Source organism: Pholcus phalangioides, unplaced genomic scaffold (genome assembly GCF_987345545.1).
Source record: "Pholcus phalangioides strain wild (caught in Gottingen) unplaced genomic scaffold, Ppha-v1.0 ptg000015l_1, whole genome shotgun sequence".
NCBI lineage: Eukaryota > Metazoa > Arthropoda > Arachnida > Araneae > Pholcidae > Pholcus > Pholcus phalangioides.
The window spans coordinates 49433911-49448687 of record NW_028301608.1 but is presented as its reverse complement, the minus strand read 5'-3'; the positions used below and the strand labels follow the sequence as shown (position 1 = coordinate 49448687).

The 14777-nt window shown below is 33.9% G+C and overlaps 1 protein-coding gene across 7 annotated transcripts in view; it reads right to left on the bottom strand.

Annotated features, from left to right (window-relative positions):
* The window catches only part of LOC149076142 (cell adhesion molecule Dscam1-like), a 600278-nt gene that overhangs the window by 105139 nt on the left and 480362 nt on the right, over window positions 1-14777 (bottom strand). The window lies entirely within an intron of this gene.

Below are 14777 nucleotides of genomic sequence, written 5' to 3'. Positions count from 1 at the left end.
TGCATGCCATGCCGTACAATGAAAAACATATTGTACAATAGAGAATGATTTAACACATCACGCAATGCCAAGTGGGGGGGGGGGGAGTGAAAGCGAATATTCAATGTCCAATGCCTACCCTCCTTTCTGGCAATTGTATAAAAAAATGTCTATCAATTTATTCCACTTTTAGGTTGAACGGAACATGAATATCAAACATTTATCCGAAAAATAAATTTTAGTGGTCAAATTTTGAGACGATTCCAAGTGGCAATGTGACATTTTGGGGTCATGTATTTAAATTATACAGGGTGATTACTTAATTGCCCCCTTGTCAAATATTTCTGATGAACTTTTGATGCTAGAAACATATTTCCAATTAGAAAAATTATCCAAATAACTTGTAGAACAGAGACACGTCATTCATGTTGCAAGGGGATGATGTAGTTATTAAAATGTAAAAATTAACTTTTCATACCGACACCATGTCCTCAAAAATCCAATTAGAAAGTTTTTGCCCTGTCTTTCCTGACAGAAATAAAATTCTACGTTTCCAAGTGCAATATTCACTGAGATATTTCAATTTAAAAATCGGAGGGAGGTTTCGAAAGAGCAGCATAAATAAGGGAAAGAAGCACTGTCTGGTAGTTTTATCTGGTTTTTTTTTCCCCCAAGAATTTTCATCCGATTTTTTAAAATCAAATACGTCAATGAATAATGCACTTAGAAATGAGGAATTTTCTTTGTTGGTTTCAAGAAAAGCAGCACAACAATTTTTAAATTGTGTTTCGAGAACAGGGTGTGCGCATGGTTTTTTTTTTTAAATTTTAATATCTTTACACCCCCCCTTGTAACCTGAATGACGTATCGAGTTCTACACATTATTCAGATACTTCAGGTCATCGGTTCGCCAGTAAAATACAGCAAGGGGAATTATGGAATCACCCTACATAATTTTAAATTCAAAAATGCTATTAATGAATAGCATTCTCTGACCATATGAGAAATGAAAATCAATATTGATAACATTCAAATACACAATGAACACCTGCTCTAATTTCCGAGTGTTTCACAGGCAGTCAGAAATCAGAATGATAGTGCGGGCATAAACAAAGAGAAGGAAGTTTAGCTCATACAGCCGATCGAGATGGAACAACAATTCACTTAAAATCTATCATTAAAGAATGGAACCGCGAAGTGCAATACAAATATTATTGCACACGAAGAATTGGGCAGTAAAAGCCAAAACTTTAGTGATTTCAGTTGGAATCGCTGCGTCAGAAAGGGTTAATAATTTCGCGAAAAAAGGAAATTCTAGGAATCTCTATTACTCCAGAAAAGTCAAATCCTGGCAATCTGAGTGTTGCATTAAATTCAGATACAATATTGCTTAAAACATATTTTTGAGGTAAAGTAGTCGAAGAATTCTGTTACAGCTGTTATAAGATGTTAGTTCGGAGATGGAGAAAGATAGTAAGTGCAATAACGGGAGAACAGAACACAAACAAAAAATAAAGAGCTTCAAAAAGGTCGGGATATACTGTATATATATATATTCTCTGCAAGGAATCTCAAAGACTTTGTTATGGAAGGTACAGCGCTTTTTGATAAACAGTGACTGTTTTTAGATTCTTCTTCCACCATGAGTGATCTTCCCATAAAGTTTTCTGTAACAATACGGGGAAGAGTAAAAAAAACATCACGTGTATACTAACCTATAAAGGCATATGAAATACTGTTGTGTCAAGTAATAAAAAAATTAGGAAGCTCGTGTGATGGATGTGCTTGTTTATGTGCTAATAATACGGTAAGCATGCATCAAACGACACAACGTATTTTAGCATTTGACTCCGAAGTAACAAGAATGTTTAAGTTTCCAAGCGATATACTTGTTTAAAATTACAATCGGCATTTTTTATTATTTTCCATGTGAGTAATCAGTATATACATGCATAAAATATTTTGTATCCTTCTTGTCTCTCATTATATTTGTATAATATCAGAATTTTCTCAGTCAGTAGAAATTTAATTTCCCCGTATACTTTGATATTGGTTATTCAGATTACGTTTGAATATTATCAAGCTCCAAAATAAGGAACAAAACTCGATGAAAATTTCTAATAAAAAAAAACTACTCTCGCCGAATTACGTAATTGCATTCGGATAATGAAATCGAATTCCTCTGGATGTATTTTTTACATTATTCAAGTAATAGAATTAAATTTCGTTACATTTCAATAACAGTTAAAACAAACAAAATGGGGCTACGCAAATCATTTCACTCAGTCTGTATCATAATTTTAATTTAAAAAACTTGGTTATTATATGTTACAAAACAATAGGATTTCATTACTATTCTCATATAATTAGCAGGCAACCCCCCACTCAGCTTTACGTAATCAACCCCTATGTGGTTCCCCCCTCCCACCATGAAAACGTATTGAAAACAAAATTACTTTTAGAAAATGCGGATGTAAATGAGTGCTGTTAGCATATTTTTAATAGAAACAGTACATAAACAGAATAATTGATTAATTAGAGAAGATTTTTTTTTTTTAATTATCTAAAAAATAGACAGTCTGCCGTTATTTTAATGACATTCATGAACAAATAAAATTTTGCTTAGCAAAATTGAACGGTTTTGACCTTGAATTTTATTTTCAATTCCGTGAATTTGGTGTCTCTGAAATAAAACTTCAACAGCTCTCAAAAAATGACAAAAACAAGGAATAAACTCTCGACTATGAATTTATCACATATATTCAAATATAGACGGGACCATAAAGAGGGATAGTGAATAAAACTGAAATGTGTACTTATTTTCTGCTTTAAAACTCAATAAAATATTATCGAAAAGTCCTTATATTTAAAGCTTGATTTATTGTTGATAAAATAGGATGGTATATATATATTAAAAAAAATTTACATGAATATTTATTTTTTTTAATAATTATAGCAGCAATAAAAGATGGATGTGCTTCCTGTGAAAATTTCCTATCCGATAAAAACTACTCATAAAACTAAAATGAATTTCACCGTTCGTTCGTGTGTCAGCCACTAAATTAAATAGTTAGAATGTTCTAGAAATGCTTGTGTGGGTGAGTTAAAAGAACATGAAAATATGTAAGAGGAAGAGTCAAAAACGTAGAGAGGCAGCTTGTACTTTAGTTGATGGCAAACGGGAACAGATTCCAATCTCCAAGGCCCACTTTCAGCTTAATATCCGGGCCATAAATTTAATAAAAGTTTATTAGTGAGATTAAACTTAACCAAGCGATTAAACGATGTCTCTCTCTCAACTTTTCTCTTTTCCCGTTGTATTTTCATGCAGTAGACGTGGGCGTTGGGAGAGAGATATCTATCCTACCTACCAACACATAATAACCCGGCGAGAGAAAAATTTTTGGCTTTGACGCTGTGCCATCGACATCATTGCTGCGGGTTACGAAACATTGTATCTATTTCTTGTTGCTAGGATATTGACTGCCCAAAAACCCGTTCGGATCCGCGTTGGGAATGGAATTTTCCCGGCTACGCCACTGACATTACAATTTATACTTCGCCGCTGGTAGTATTCCAACTATTGGGAAAATCTGATGGCTACGAAGCTTTGGTGGCCTTTTACGGAAATATAACCAAATCCGAAATGGTCCAGTGAATTCTCCGTATTTAACTATGAGCAGAATATTTGGCATGGACTTCTCGTTTTTATCACAGTTAAGAGGATACCGTGTAATTTTAAGCATCAGTATGTTATTGTTGTGTATGGTTAGGAAGTTAACACGGATAATAATCGTTTAAACTCACCAATTCATTCAAAAAATGATAATTCAAACGATTTTCTTCGATGGTCTTTTATACTGACAACACATATATTTTATTTTGAAAAATGATGCACAATATTGGCTACTTCTTTAGATTACAGATAACTAACTTTTTAAAACTTCTACAAAACTTCAGAGATTTCAATGATCAAAATACAAATTTGTGTACATTAATGCAGTGTTCTCGTCTCAACCTTTTTTAACCCATGGTCCCCTGTCTTTATCCAGGAAAGAGTCCCCTCCCCCTACACTCAACCAGGAGCGAAACCCTTTTTACTAATTGAACTGAATTTAGTCAAAATTAATTTTATAACGAACAAAACTTTTAAAAACGATTGATCTCTGAAACCCTGAGCTCGGCACAAATTCAGAAAGGGGAGGGGTCTATCATCTCACCTAAAAGCCGAATCATATGGGAAAAATAGGTTTGAGTAAAATGCACGAACCTACGCATTAAACCACCCCTCCCACAGAAATACATATCACCCTGGCTCCGTATCAATCCTGCGCTAGAGTTTAGTGAGCTTCCTTATTGTGGAAGTTCTATGCATTTCCGTCTAACATCATCTGAAAGTAATGACTTGCATATTTACACATACTTGCCCTCGGAAATCATACCACTAGATCTCGTTATGAGGGCCTCGTATGGACATGAGGGCACGGGCAACGCTTGCACGAGTCCATGTGTTAAGATGGCTTAGGTTCTATGGACAGATCTGTTGGAATATTGAAAGTGGTTTCACATTTTTCCCCCACCACATATTTGGCTTTCTTTTTTTTTTTATAAAAAAATTTTCAATTTTTTCACAGCTCTATGTGGCCCTGAAAAGTACAGGGGAACAATTTTCGGATGATTTTTCAAAAGAGTAAAATATGCTTGCGTCCTGAGAAATTTGGTTTGAACCTCGTTTGCCCTTTCCCCAAAATTTCTGAAGCCCTAATATTTGCAGTGAGTATAACCTCTTATCCCAAACAAAGTAAGGGTTGAACCTTATTCGGATATAAGAAAATAAGACTTCAGAAGGATCTTCAAAAATCGGAAAAATTTGGCATTGTCTATTCATAACACTTCACATGAATCTAAAAAAAAATTAACACGTTATTTTTTTAAATTTTTTTTTAAGTCAATGGCCTCACACACACCCTCTGAGTCCACACTCATCTTTGAATATGCACGCGTGAAATATTATTCTGGTTGCTTCAGATACTTTTTGGGGTCCTCTGCACACGCAATTTGTTACCAAAACAAATTTCCGCAACTAGTTAATAATTTACTCTTTAATTTTTTTAACGATATATGTAGTATTTTACTCCACCAAAACACTTTTCCTGTTATTATTCTCATTTACCTTCGTGTGAGTATATATGTATTCTATTGCGAATATAAGTCGATATTCGCACGGGAATACACATATGAGAAAACACGCAATTAATGAACACAAAAGCATTAATGCAAATCGGCTCATGAAATTCCTGACGTTTGTCCAGCGAAGTAAAAAAAAAAAAAAACAAGCGAATGTTCTCCCGCGATCAATTATCTCATCAATTATTTTCACAGAGAGAACACGACTGAAGGATGAATTCCTGGGATAATATGTTTTATATTGATCGTCTTTTTCTTTTGCTTTCATGTTCATAATAACAAAAAAAAAAGGATGAGTAAAGAAATCTCTCAAAGCTAATTGGTACAGCGTTATCATTTCCCTCTTATAGCCTTTCACTAAAAGCACGATCGTGCAATAGTTTTTATCTCTAAACTTCATCAATAGGTCGATCTTACAAACCGTCATTTCTTCTCTCTTCTCATAATTATCTTTTTTTCTATCTCTCTCATAAAAGAAAAGAATGATGCAAAATCTTCTACTGTCAACAGTGAGAAATAATAATGATAACAGTTGCAATAATAATAATAATAATAATAATGATAATAGAAACAACTAAAATTCAGCACAAACGGCTGCTGCTAGTACGTCCGCTTTTATTCAGGCAATGATCCTCGAAAAGGAGAAAACTCTGAAGAATATATGCTAGAAAACTTTTCCGTCTTTGAGAATATGAGCAGGTGTTGCCTTAACAGCATCTCCTTAGCGTTAAGGGGGTAGTACTTTTATTTATTTATTTTTTTATTTTATTTTTCTCTCCCTTATTACCGAATTATTACCGAGAAAGAAAGATGGAAGCCATTTTCTGGAGTGCATCATCTTAATAATCGTCTTTTATAATTACCCTTCTTTTGCCTTCCAACGGTGAAATAAGACTATATTATAAGCGTTATCTCTAACTCTCTCTGGGAAAAGAGTTCGGAAACAATTTCAGCATTCAGGTGAAACTAAAGTTCGGTACTTACATTGCAGCGTCGAATGCAAGTTTTTTTTTTTTTTTTCTTACAGAAGGATTTTATATAAGTAGAACCATCAAATCATATGAGACATGTATCATGGAGCAAAATTGCTTTAGTAAATTTTCTCAGTCAGAATGAATCTTAAATTACGAATTTGATGGAATATTATGAATATGGAGGCCTCATAGAGCTGAGGGGGCCTTCAACCTTTCAGACATTGAGGGTCAAATTAAACTTCTCACGAAGCCCGCGGGCCACCAAGTCATATAACATGGTATTCTCGGTTATTAAACAATGTTCTCCAAATTTATTGAACAGTTTATTTGCTCTGAATTTATTTCTTCAATTAAATTTGAATTTTTATTTATTTTTTAAATTAACTTCTTTAAATAATTAATTAATTATTTTTAATCAATTATTTCTTTTATTAAACCAGAAATTTGTCCAGATAAATATGAAATTGTTTTTTCATTAATTATGAAATCATTTCTTTCATCAATTAATTCTTTATTTTTTCATGAATTTTAACAATTCCCAAATTACTCTTGCCAATTCTGAAGTCATTCTTGACAATTCTGAAATTATTCTCAATAATTCCAATATTATTTATTTTATTAGTTCTGCAATTATTTCTTTCAGGAGTTCTGTAACTATATTTTCATTAATTATAAATTTTCATCAATTATGAAATTATTTTTTTCCAATAACTCTAAAATCATCTCTTTCATTATATTGTCTTAGCATTTCTGAAAATTCTGTAATTAGGTATACCTTTTGGATGTCGAATTTGCCCTCTCGACATATGTAGTCTATATGAAATCAAGGCCTCAAAAACTGTTTAGGCTCAGGCACTCCCGCATTGGTTACGACGGCCCTTTTAAAGTATTAAATACGCAGTATTACTATTGAATCTGGGAAATAACTTACAGTTGTCTGTACAGCAGTACAGATTTCAGAGGTTCGGTGATCTTTAATGATTTTTATTTTATTTCTTTGGGATTTAATCATTTTTCTATGGAAAATAGCTATTTTCTAAAATTGGACGGCAGGCCGCAGCAAAAAAGGTAGAAGGGACGCACTTGGCCAGCGAGCCATAGGTTGAAGACCCCTATCATAGAAGGACGTCTTTGGAAATAAAGTGATTTGCAAGTTCTGAAACGCTGAATCTTTCAAATATATTCGAGTTGATAATCGAATGTTCCTTCGTATCAGCCATGACGGAACAAAGGGATCAAATGGTATAATTGTCCCAGTGCCTATTCTAACAAGGGGACAAGAGCTCTTCGGGCATTTACTCATGTAGTTTCGATTATCTGCCATCAGTCCAATAAAACAATGTGGTTTTTTTTCTGAATTTCCGCCTTTTTTCATATCGAAATTTCTGCCTATTTTCCTTTTGTGAATATGTCATTGATTCTTTTCCTTTTCTGAATGATTGTTTGTGCTTTCTGAATTTGATTCCTTTTGCTTTCTGAATTTGATTAGTTTTGCTTTCTGAATTTGATTCCTTTTGTTTTCTATATTTCGGCTTCTTTTCATATCGAAATTTTTGCCTCACTGAACTTCTCTTTTTTTTTTAAGTTCTACCTCTTTTCATTTGTGAATTTCTTCCTCTTTCTCTTTTCTGAATTTCTGTCTTCCCTTGCCCTTTCTTTTTGAATTTTTATCCCTCTCCCTTTTTCTTGAACCTTTGCCTTCTGTATCACAGTGTTTTCAATTTACTATTCTACCGCATTAACATTCATACAATTGTTTTCGTAATAGTACAGTTATAAATTAAGCATCCTATATTCTAGTAAAATCAATAAATACCATCTGGAAAACATTCCTAAAAATAGAATAGTATTTAAGCATAACCTCAGTTCACTTATAATTGAATTTTTCCGAGTGAACTTTTTAAAAACAAAACAGAAATTCTCTCTGCAGCAAGTAATTCCCTAAGAAAACAAAACTGGAAATTAGTTAAATTTGACAGTGATTTCGAGGGATTTTTAAGCCGTTCGGATAAAAGTATTGTCAAATGCAAATATATTTTTTCGAATAGTACACTGGGGTAATGGTGAAAAATATTTGTTCAACTCTTTTAAAGTGAATTAAAAATAATTATATCCCATTGCTCAAAAATCTTTTCTCTTGCAGGCAATTCCCAAAACCACAAAGCTGTTGACAGATGTCTCGGACACGCTAATATTTAAACTGCTTGTCATTTTCCTTAGCGGACAAAAATTACACGTTTAATTTGTACTCTGGGACGTGGGGAAAGGAAAAAAAAAGATGAAGCAGTGCAATTATCGGCTGTATCAACACAATTAAGTATTCCTATAACAAGAGACGACGATACAGCGGGAGTTTTTGACAACGATTTAAAGTACCGTCGGGTTTGAAAACAAAAGAATGATTGGAGTGTTATACTGTTTTTAAAACAAATGATTAGGTAGAAAAAAAAGAAGAAAGGGAAAAAAACCTTTTCCCTCTTGTTTTATTACCAGCGGTTCTTACGATAATTAGTTGCTAATTGCAATTAGTAAAATAGACAAGAAGACAAAAGAATCAGTGGCGTAATGGGAGACTGATCCCAACGCGAGACAATGGATGCCAGGCGATGTCTTGTTTCCCAACGTCCGATGTCCTATGTTAAATATTGCAGAGGTTTGTTGTGTACAACTGAAAGAAAATGCAATCGAGATACATAGCTTCTGTTAGATGATGAATATATGAATCTTTTTACCTTAGCACTTCCATGTATCAATTAAGAAGGGGGGGGGGGAAAGTAACCAAACAGGGTGCCTCTTAGTTTTCATGTCAAGTCTCAGTGGATTGAGCGAGATACTGTACAAGAAGTTATCTCGTAAAAGAGATTGTTTCCTTCAAAAAGGCTAACATTCTATACCTATAAAATTTATGGGTATAGAATATCATGGTATTTATAGTATAAATTCTTCGAAACAGGAATGTCTTTACAGCAAATTAAACTATTATTCTGAAAAGAATTTTTTCTTTTAGGAATTTTTCATGATACGAAAAAAAAGCAGTGCATTAAACTCGTTAGTCGAGGTACTACTGTACTCGCTTATCATTTGACTCCTACTCTGAGTTACCATATACGATCAATCAGACATTTTTTTTTAAAATTTGTTCCACATTCCTACAATGCAAAAATGAAGTAAAACTCTCTTTTGTGAACACTGGTGAGACAAAAACAATCGTTCGTAAGCCTAGCTCAGTGAAACCCTTCTTTAGGATCAATACTCATCAGGATCTTACTCGCAATATGAAGCTTTCTTAATTAGTAATTGAATTGAATATGAAGCATTCGTAATTAGAGATATCACTGTGTATCACAACAGATGACGATTATTTCTATAGCTAAAAATTGATAAAAGCCCGATGAAGTGACGCGCTGGATGATAATAAATTACCTTCAGCACAGAAATAGAGCCCAGAATTCCACAGTTTTTGGATAATCCCAGAACATGACTGATTATTCGTAGAAATAAATCTTACGGATATACGTTATCACGGAGAGAAGTCAATAATGCTTTCATCCATGCCCTACCAATGGCATCAATTAAAAAAAAAATCACCGATCTAATCACGTAATCTAGTCATTGTACAACCACAATCAAAACCCAAATAATCCTTGAAGTTCTACGAACTTATCACACCTCGAAAAGATCTCTCATACACGTATTTTTCGAACCACTTAGTCTGAGCTAAAACACAATCCACACCATGTACAAAAGAAAAAAAAGCAGGAACATGGATGCACAATTTATATATTATTATTATTTTTCAATGTTCCCACTGTATTTACAGTGGAGGGGAACATCTCCAACTTTCGTGACTCCGTCCACCCATAACCACCCACTGATTCCGCAGGAGGTATGAGATGTACTTTCCCACGTGTAAGAAAGGGAAGAAATGAAGGAAAAAAGAAATGTAGATCATTTTTTCGAAGCTAAGCGAAGAAAGAGAAAAATACCGACCACGCTTTTATAACTTGAGCAGAGAAAAAAGTCTGTTTCAAAAATGAGATATGAATCAGCACTGCCAAGGATATTTCTCGTGTTTGCGTGTGCGGCCAATGTTAAGGCACGTACTTTTTCGTTTCTACCCCTTTTTTTTACCACCGCTCCTTCAGTATCGTTTTAAATTCTTTTTTACTGTATCGTGACACTGAAACCAGATACTCACACACACATTTGATACATAAATATCTAATAACAAGGCGTACACCAATTTGCTCGGAACAGATTTGACGTCGGACGTCTTCCCAATGAGTAAAAGTCAAATAACTTGAAGCACGTATTTTAGTCCGAAATCACTTGATATTAAGATGAATATAAATGGATTCATTTCAGCCCAACTGAGCTGACAATAATTCAGTAGCTATGACATATTCATTCTGCGGATTCTTGATTGAATCCGGTGGAAGCACAGGCTAAATTGGGGTCTCGTGGAAATCGTGACATGTAGCAATGACGACTGTCATGCTAAAGGAAACGTTTTAACGTAATTTCTTCAAGGAAAAATTTGTTTCTCATCATGTATGACAATGTTTTTCCCGACATTAATAAGTTTGTTAGGTCGAGCTCTAATTCTGTCGGATAATTCCGACGGGTACATCAAAAATTTAATTTTATAGTTGCAGCGCGTTTAGGCATTTTATGGACGGTTGCCAAAAACGATTTTGCGGTCCCCTACAATATTACTCCCACAATAAAGAAACTAGCAAGGATCTATCAAGTATGGCCAATTTTTTGGGGGTCGTATGGTTATTAAAATAAAATAAAAAACTTACATTTTATACGGACTCCCTGTCCTCAACAGATCAATTAGGAAAGTTGTTGTCCTGCCTCTCCTGAGGCCAACAAAGTAAATCCACGTTTCAAAGTGCAATATTCGATGAGATATATATGAATTCAAAAAATCTGAGAAACAATTAAAAAAAACTCAGAGCAAATAAAAGAAAGGAGCGTTACCCGTTAGTTTATGCTGTTCCCTCCCCCAAATTTTTACCAACTTTTGAATTCAAATATTTAAGCCAAGTTTGAGCTCAAAAACATGGATTTTTTTTTTTTGTTAGCCTCAGTATAGACAACGCAACAACTTTCTAATTTGATTTTGAAAGACAGGTGCCCGTACATAAAAAGTTAATTTTTATTATACATTAACTGTAATAACTATACAATCCCTTGCAATATAAATGGCATATCTGAGGTCTAAATGTTATTTGGAAACTTTGTCTAATTGGAAGTATGCCTCTAGAATCAACGGTTCGCTAATAAAATGCGGCAAAGGGAATTGTATAATCATCCCTGTATATAAAATTTTATGCGCTTGATTACTAAATTTAAGTCTAAGGACAACACAGAACCTTTTTTAATTTACAATATTGGACTTACAGTAATGTGGGCTTACAGTAGGAATTGATCAAATTTCAAGCTGGGGGCTGTGTTCAGAAGTTGAATTCGAAATAAAACTCCGCTTCAAAATAAAACTAACGGTGTCTAATATTTCGAGTCCCGTCTGCCAAGCATATTCGAATATACAAGATATACGGAAGACTGGATGTTGTGAAGATATTTATTATTTTTTCAGATGTTTATTTTTTAAGGAAGGAAAAAACTCATCTCTGCCTCCACCGGGAGTCGAACCCGGGTCCCTCGATTGCCGGACGAGTGCTCTGACCACTAAGCTACAGAGGAGATAGAGATTTTCCTTCGCTAGAGCGTATATATGCCGAACGGAACCGTGCGATGGACGGTGAAACCGATCAGCTAATAGCTCATTGACGACGAGCCACCAGAGGGCTATATATATGACATGAATGTCGCTCTCCACTTGTTAATACAAGATATACGGAAGACAATTGTGAAGATAATAAATATCTTCACAACATCCAGTCTTCCGTATATCTTGTATTAACAAGTGGAGAGCGACATTCATGTCATATATTCGAATATATCCGCAACTATGTTATTTCCTAATCAGATAGCCGATATTCAGTCTGTGATTCGAATTTATATTCGAGTAGTCTGGTGTCCCTACAATTACAGTACGACTGTTTAGTTTTATTACCTGTCGGGTTCCATGGTCAGACCATGTCATCCATTTACATGCGCTATAAAACTTAGAGACCAGACGTAATCTAATGTGAATGTGCCATGTTTTAGTCGATTTGTCTCTACTTTCAAGTTTGATTCATTGATTAGGCCGTGCGAGATTCAAACTAGTTTGCCTTGAATCACAATAAATCCTGAAATAGTTCGCGCGATTACGCATTTCGCATTGATCTAAGGGTCAGGCATACCGTCAAACTCTGTTATAGCAACCTCGGTTCTAACGACACCTTGGTTATAACGGCAATTGGTGGTTGAGACCAATTCTCATGAAAAAATAATTTTAAAGAATCTTGCTTATAAATAACGTCGATGAAAATGCCATGGAATCGGATACAACACATTTTTCTCCTTCTTGTGGTTTTTTTAACACTTAACGATGTATAAAAGAGTTTTTAAGAAGTTTTTGACTCCGATGTTGAAAATGCTTTTAATTAATATTAGCCGCACTTTTTTCTCTCTTTATTGTGCCTTCTCCGATTCTGTTCATTACAAAAAAATTTCCCGTTTGCTTCTTTGTTTTGTAATAAAACTGCCTCTAATTATTAATCTGCACTAAAATCAGAGATGAGGGTATTTTGCATAATTTATAAATTGTGTTGAATGAATATGGCTACAAATATTTATATTACTTATTTCAATTTTATTACTTTTTGTCATGTTAATTTTTTTCCCGTGAAATACATTTTAAATCACTACTTATTTTCCAGTACTGTATTTCTCGCCAAGTGCTATTCGTTTGCCATATGTGGTCTGGTATTTATGACCCAAATTTCCCGTTTTTTCCGGATCGAATATGGCCACCCAAATCATTATGAAAGAACAGCTTCTAACGGAGCATTTGATCGCATCTGCTTACATGTTTCCTCAAAAAAGGTACCGAAAACGGCAACCTTAGTTGTAACGATAACTCAGTTATTAAGATAAAAACTCACGAAATCTTCGGCGTCGTTATAATCCAGCTTGACAGTATTTTATTATCGAACGAACAGAACTCTAAACTTCTTAACGAACACCACTAAGAATAATTATTTTGTGATATAACTGTGCAAATGGTTAAAATCCAAGTGAAAAATAGTAAAGGATGTGAGACGAAACAAAACGAGCATCGAACAATTTCCAACGAGATCGCTTCAACACACACACACACACACACTTTGATTCGAAGTTGCGGGAGATATTTTTTGAAATAAATATACTATTCTCTCCGTTAACTTTCACGAAAATGCAAATTACATTATTCATTTCTTTCTTCTCAAATAAAATGAGAAGGAAATTTCTCGAATCAGTGAATTGAAATGTTCGCACTTTTCCACAGTAGGGGGAGAGAAAAAAAAAATTGAAGAACAAAACGGAATTGAAATTTCGCATTGGCTTCAACTTCTCTTAAACTCATTAAAATCTGTGAAAAAAAAGTTATAGTGAGAAATTTCTTAAAAATGTTCAACGATTGCTTGAACCGATGCGTTAACGAACGCATTGAGTCCTTTTCTCTCAAATTTGTGCTCTTCTTCTCATTATTCTTTTTGCACCACATTCGAACCACCACACAAAATCTCTTTTCACCACTTTCTATTGTTCGTGGGAAATTCAAGAGCCGTAATGAGGCTGGGAAACTGTTTTAAAAGCCGGTCCGTTTCCGTGGAATTCATTAAAATTACGATTGAAAACTCTTTGAATTCTTTTTTTTTTTTTGCTATTCCTTTTTCCGATGCTTCTGTGCACGAAGAAATTTTGACAGAAAAAATAAAGAATTCTCAGTAATGTAGATCCAAAAAGGAAAGAAAAAAACTTCTATAATTCTCGGTATATGAAAATTAAGTATTTTATCCACGTTTTGAAACTCGAAAACTGTTGGAGAGTTTCTTGAAGCTGAATTGGTTAACGAGTAGTTGTTCATTGTGAAAGTTAGACTTTGTTTTTTTTTATGTAAACCTTCATTTTTACGAAATTTTATTTTCGCTCTCAAGTTACAACTGCATGACATTTAAAAGGATTAAGAAGTCTCAATTCATAAAGTAAGTTTTTATCCAATTAATGCTCACTTGCATATTTTCTTCGACGATGTTTTACGTTCCTCGGGATAATATCTTAAATTTTAGCTCGATAATTTAAAAACTAGTAAAAAATGAACTGAAATCTAAATTTTTTAAAAGGTTGCATAACATAAAGACTGCCTACAAACGATAGGAGAGATTCAGAATTTTAATACATGATTTCAAAATTTTAAAATTACGTAGATTTTTTTTTCCGACATACTACATGTATTCGATATGTACACTTGAGTTTAATTTGCTAGAATAATCTCTATAATAAAGTTTCTCCTACACACGTGATGTAGCATGTTCTAGTCAAATTTTATGGAAAGCATTAGTGATAAGTGCTTACAGTTCCGGACTGAATTTTAATCACTACCACCTAATTTTTTTGGTGTATCAAACCTTGTCATAGGCTTCAATTCAGTACTCACATTATTTTAAGGATTAGGTGCCAATCTCAAGCTTTTAATTA